Source organism: Cornus florida, unplaced genomic scaffold (genome assembly GCF_030987335.1).
Source record: "Cornus florida cultivar Cherokee Brave unplaced genomic scaffold, ASM3098733v1 CherokeeBrave_3.0.0_Hap2_Chr02, whole genome shotgun sequence".
NCBI classification, from domain to species: Eukaryota; Viridiplantae; Streptophyta; class Magnoliopsida; order Cornales; family Cornaceae; genus Cornus; species Cornus florida.
The window spans coordinates 65,055,725-65,062,472 of NW_026775572.1; positions in this window are offsets into that span (position 1 = coordinate 65,055,725).

Below are 6,748 nucleotides of genomic sequence, written 5' to 3' on the forward strand. Positions count from 1 at the left end.
AAGGGTGTGTGCAAGGATTAAGGCTGTAAATGAACCGAATTATTCATGAACAGCTCGGGCTCGGCTCGTTAAGGGCTTGGCTCGGGCTCGTTCATTAAACAAATGAGTCGAGTTAGCCCGAGCTCAATTTCTAAGCTCGTTTAGTAAACGAGCCAATCTTGAGCAATGCTGGGCTTAGCTCGTGTAGGCTCGTGAACATGAGCTCGTGTAGGTTCGTTTATAATCATAAACATAAGCTCATGTAAGCTCGTTTATGTTCATGAACCGTGGTGTAACGACCTGAACCCGTGGGTTCGAACCGCTAACCCGGTCCTTACCCGAACCCGAGGTCATCTAATGGCACCGTTGTTATCTCGCATGTCAGGACACCTCCACTAATCATTACAACTCATCACACGCACCACAGTACTATTGCAGGGTATAGGAAACTCTGAGAATGGTGGAACAAGGCAATGGAAGACTCAACAGTTCAATCGGCTCGAAATGGGACTTCGATCGTCCGAAATACCTATTTCGGTCGACTGAAATAGACCCACTAGTGGACTGGTTGCGGCCAAAATTGCTGTGTGGCTATGGAATGATCGGTCAACCGAAATGTCCATTTCGGTCAGCCGAAATGACCCTGCGAGGTAGGAAATGCTGCAACTGAGCTGTTATGAGCTTAAATGAAAAATGGTCTCAATAGAGACCTTAAAACTAGTTAAAACCTGTCTCAACCCACTGCAAAATGGTGTACCACATCCCATTCATTCAAAATATAAAGTTTACATATCCCTTACATGGTCCCAAAATCATTTACATGAATTGTACCATAATTACATCAAGATATGGGTTAAGGCCTTATATTTACAACTTTAAACCAAAATGAGTTCCCATCCATACAATAGATACAAAATATCATTCAATACAAAATTTTCAAAAAATTGAAGGTAAATACATCAGTTACAAGGAGAAAACAAAAATCCCATCCAACCCAACTAAGCTTGTAGGGAAGTGTTGTCCGCCACCTTTTTCCCGTAACCTAAAAAATGTAGAGGAGTGAGTACAACGGCTCAGTAGAGATTGTCTAAATGGCATCTCCTCAAATAAAGTAAATAACCACATGTCTTCCACACAATGAATAGGGAAAAGAGTTAGGGATCATGCAAGGGATTCACAAACAACACTTCTGCTTTTCCAAATAACCATCATACAATTTAATGCAAAACAATGCATAAAATGCCCAATGCACACTCACATCACACTACACCCTCGTGTATCCACGCATCACATCCATGCCCTCGTGTACCAACACAATTCTCCTTTGCTTATGAACCCACTATGACATACGTAAAGAATGCTTCAATTTTATTTGTTCAATAATTAGCGTATTTCATAACACAATTAACATTTTTAGCATGCTATAACATTTAAAGATCATCTAGCATATGTCTAACCAAAACATCATAACCACCATGTGAAAAAAATAAATAAATAAAAAAGAAAAAAAATTGAATAAACCATCACATAGCAACTCAATAGCATCCCAATTGCAATTTATACACAAGATAAACATTTAATCACATAAAACGCCTCAATTCAACAATTTCAAGTGCAAGCCAAAACTCTAAAATTTAATCATACATTTTATGCATCAATTGACATGCTAAAGAGGGGCAAAAATATCTAATTAACTACTAAATCCAAGGAAATTGACAGTTAGACAACATATAACATTCACATTTTCCCATTTCCCTTTTATTTTGCACCACACACACACACACACACACACACACACACATATATATATACACACACACACCAACCATTCACATAAAACACAAGAAATAAAATAAATGAAATGCAAATGAACCCAAACAAAACCCCTATATGTGACGATTCCGGAAGTGGGTCCCATACGGGACTTTCCGGCCCCAAAAACGAAAAAATGCCAAAATGACAACCCTTGCATTTCCAAGAGTCCTGAACTCAAGGAATGCCCTAACCAACTCTCGGACTCCTGGCACACCTTACGGTATCCAGCACGTAAAACAAGAAAAGACAAAAATACCCTTTTAAAAATCAAAAAATTCTAGAAAAAGGAAAATGGTGAAAAATAGAGATATTACGCGTAGGCTCGTTATAGGACTCGTTTATACTTATTTTTATTTTTTAATAAAATTCTTTAATTTTTTAAAGTATAAGATAAATATACAATAATTTACTAAACGAGCTGGCGAGCTCGAAAATGAACTTGAACAAATTTTGACTATTAAATTTAATTTATTTTCTTAAATGATCAGAGCCCGAGCCTGATGTCACACCCCGCCTATGGAGGTTACGCCACGCAGGCGACACACAGGCGCTAAGTAGGACGCTGCATGGCAACTGCATGGCAAGTGGAGTTTCTAGAGTCTTCCGGAGTTGTCTAATGTTGTGTGGAAGATTCTAGTTATGTGTAGTATATTCTAAAGTTCTCCAGAATTGTGTGGAGTAGTATGGAGAGTTCTAGAATATTGTAGATACTTGTGGATAAGTATGGAACTATGAAGAAGGTGGGAGAAGATTCTAGATAATCGATCTCCACCGTTAGTTAGAATGCATCCTTGCCATCCATTAGGGATGGGGATGCCCATAAATAGGAGTAGGACTTCATTTTGTAGCCAACAAGTCCTAGAGTGAGTCTTGAGAGCTTTGTAGAGAGTTTGAGTGCTAGCCTTGTACAAAGCATTCTTTGAAGTAATAGAAGTGTTCTTTCTTTGCCAACTTAAGTGCCTTAATGTGTGTGAGTGTGCAAGCTAAGTGAGGAGAGGGCAAGGGCCACTACAACACTAGTAAACGCACGATGGGAGTGTGTTGGCTAAGGCGTGTACGGAAGTTAGGCTGACCAAGTGCTTGCGAGAGTAGAAGCAACGTCTTGGTGCTGCACGGGAATAGCTAGAGTGGTGCTGAAACTCTAAGCCCGTGACAGTTGGTATTAAAGCAGGCTCGTCAAAGGAGCTTTGTTGAAGTAAACATGGCTAGCGGAGGAGACCACCAAGTCCATGTCTTGGAACAGAGCTTGGAGCAGAAGCTTGCCACACACTTGGTCTACTCGGAGACCAAGTTTAGCAGGCTCGAGAGAAGGATGGCGGAGCTCTACGAGCTGATTAATGACACCGCCAAGAAGGCACAAGAGAAGGAAAGGGACTTGCATGATCGGGTAGACGACTTGCGCGTGGAGATTGCCGAGTGCAAGAAGGAGTTCTCCCAAGCGCGCGAGGTCGTGGTGAAGCCAAGGAAGAAGAAGGCGCCGGAGCCCAAGGAGTATGATGGGGCAAGGAATGCGCGCCAGATTGACAACTTCTTCTGGCACATAGAGCGGTACTTCGAGTGTATAGAGATCGAGGATGATGAGGAGAAGGTGCAAACAGGCACTATATACCTCACGGACACTACCTCTCTATGGTGGAGGCAGCGCTTCACCGGTAGAGGCGCAAAAGCGGTTAACACATGGGAGGAGTTCAAGAGGCAGCTCAAGAGGCAGCTCAAGAGGTAGTTCTACCCTGAGTGCGTCGAGAACCTCGCCATGATCAACCTAAGGCGTCTGAAGCAGAAAGGTAGCATAAGGGAGTATATGAAGGAGTACTCCAGCTTGATGTTGGAGATCCCAAAGATGCCGGAGCGGTAACGTGTGTATTTGTTCATTGATGGGTTGCAGTCTTGAGTAGCCATAGAGCTGAGAATGAGGGAGCCTAGAGACTTGGCATCCGCAATGGCTATAGCGGAGCGCCTTGAAGATTTTAGGTGCGATGACAAGAGGGCCACGTCTCCCAGGAGGGACCACGGCAAAGGTGGGGGAGACCGACGCTTCAAGAAAGGGGGCTCGCCCAAGTCCAGTGATGATGAGCACAGCGATGAGGAGAGACACCCACGCTATGACAAGGGCAAGGACCATGGAGAGAGGTCCAAGGCTAGTGGCAAAGGGGAGTGCCTCGACAAAGGTAAGTGGGAGCCGCCGAAGTGCTACTTGTGCGAAGGGCCGCACCTATTGCGACACTGCCCCAACAAGAAGACTATGAGTGCCCTTGTGAAGGATAATTGTAAGGGTAAGATGGACGATGCGGGCAGCGATGAAAATAGGTGCATGGGGGCTATGTAGATGCTGAATAGCATGGCGCATGACACCAAGAAGAAGGACAAGGCAAAGAAGGTAGCTGGGGTGCGCTATGTGGATGCGCAGGTTGGTGGCAAAGTCGTGTAAGCGTTGGTGGACACGGGCGCCACACACAACTTCATTACTCTGGAGGAGGCGCAACGACTTGGCTTGGAGATGCGCAAGATGGAGGGTTGGATCAAGGCCGTCAACTCCGAGGAGGCACTCGTGAGTAGAGTGTGCAAGGAGGTGCAACTATGCATGCAAGGATGGAAAGGCAAGACCGACTTCCAGGTTACGGAAATGGACGACCATGACATGGTGCCGGGGCTAGAGTTCATGGACATGAACAACGCCGCGCTACTACCATACCTTGGTACGTTGATGATACTTGGAGGCGAGGAAGGCAAGGCCGTATGCATGGTGCCGCTCGTGGGCAGGAAGGAGAGTTTAGAGGTGGCAATCAACACGATGAAGCTCGTGAGGACCTCACATCTCCCGAAAGGGGCACGTACGTTTGGGCCAAGGACATATGCGCAAATGCTGATGACCTGCGAGAGGCTGGGTCAGCTGAAGAAACCGTGACGAGGGCGTCATCGAAATGGGTGGGGGAGAATGTCATGCCCCGCCTATGGAGGTTACGCCACGCAGGAGAAACGCAGGCGCTGAGTAGACGCTGCATGGCAACTACATGGCAAGTGGAGTTTCTAGAGTCTTCTGGAGTTGTCGAGTGTTGTATGGAAGATTCTAGTTATGTGTAGTATATTCTAGAGTTCTCCAGAATTGTGTGGAGTAGTATGGAGAGTTCTAGAATGTTGTATAAGTATGGAAGTGTGAAGAAGGTGGGAGAAGATTCTAGAGAATCGATCTCCACCGTTGGTTAGAATGCATCCTTGCCATCCATTAGGGATGGGGATGCCTATAAATAGGAGTAGGACTTCATTTTGTAGCCAACAAGTCCTAGAGTGAGTCTTGAGAGTCTTGTAGAGAGTTTGAGTGCTAGCCTTGTACAAAGCATTCTTTAAAGTAATAGAAGTGTTCTTTCTTTGCTAACTTAAGTGCTTTAGTGTGTGTGAGTGTCCAAGCCAAGTGAGGAGAGGGCGAGGGCCACCACAACACTAGTAAGCGCACGAGGGGAGTGTGTTGGCTAAGGCATGTACGGAAGTTAGGCTGACCAAGTACTTGCAAGAGTAGAAGCAACGTCATGGTGCCGCACGGGAGCAGCTAGAGTGGTGCTGAAACTCTAAGCCCGTGACACTGAGATCAGTTTTTTGAGCTCGTCATGAGTCCGAGCCGAACTATAAATAAATGAGCCCGAGCCTCGGCTCGGCTCGGTTTATTAGTAGCCCTAGCAAGAATACTTTCGAACTATAAAATTCCCTTCATGAAATCTCCCATTCTCTCCTATGCGACCACTACTTTTTTTTTTTTTTTTTGCAGGCTTTAAGACTTACATTGAAGTAAGATATATTTATTGTAGGCCTGTATCTATGTGTGTGTGTGTATATATAGGATGTTTGCCCTTTAATTAAAGTTGGATTTGTAAGCTAGCAGTTGGCTTTTTGGTTCACTAAATTAAATTAATTTTCAAAAAATTGTGAAATTCAAAGTTGTTTCAATAGTTAATCCTATTAAGCGCTCTCTCTATCTCTCAAATATGCAGATGCCTAGATAGCCCAGTGGTTAGTGCCTCCGGTGGATGTTGGGAGTGCCAGGCTTCGACTCTTTACACCTACTAATCTAACTTCTAACCCTTTTTGCCTTGTGAAAAAAAAAAAAAAAAAAAAAAATTCTCTCAAATATATATATATATATATATATATATATATATATATATTCTCTCTCTCTCTCTCATAATTATAGATATGACAGCATATGCACTGATCAGTTAGCTAGCACTTAAATTCAGTTTCAGTAGGTTAAAATTAATGAGAGTGTATTAATTTCTATTATTGCTATATATATATATATATATATATATAGACAGAGTCATAATTTTTTTTCAGGGGCACAGATATAGAATATAAGATTAAAGAAACAATTTAGGAGAAAAAAATAGAAAAAATATATAAAATTTTATGAAAGAATGAGATAATTTAGAAGTATATATATTATTATAAGAAATATATATATAATATAAAAGAGAGAGAAAATGCAAGGGGGCATGTGCCCCGGGGGTTTAACTCCCTCCGTCCCTGTATATATATATTAATTAATTATGGGCATGTATATAATATTGATGTAGATTATTGGTTCACATCAATAGTGAGTATGTTGTAGATCCTCACTAGTGAGGACCTAAGTATTGTCTATTAATTATATGTAGGGCTGAGTTGAGAAGTATGAAAGCATATCTCGATGAGCATCCCGATGCAATATTCGCTAAGACTTCCACAATATATATATCTATATATATATATATATATATATATTATATTTACTAAATTTGATAAATTGAAGGTTAATTTCGTAACTTGAGGTTGTATTTAACAACAAATTATGGTTGGTTGGGCAATTGGACTTGTTTGTAATTTTTCAATAGTATAGGGGCAAATTTTTTAACAATGGGCCAACTTGCAAAAAGTCAGTAGTATATGGAACATTTTTGCAATTAAACCTATATTTATAGTATAA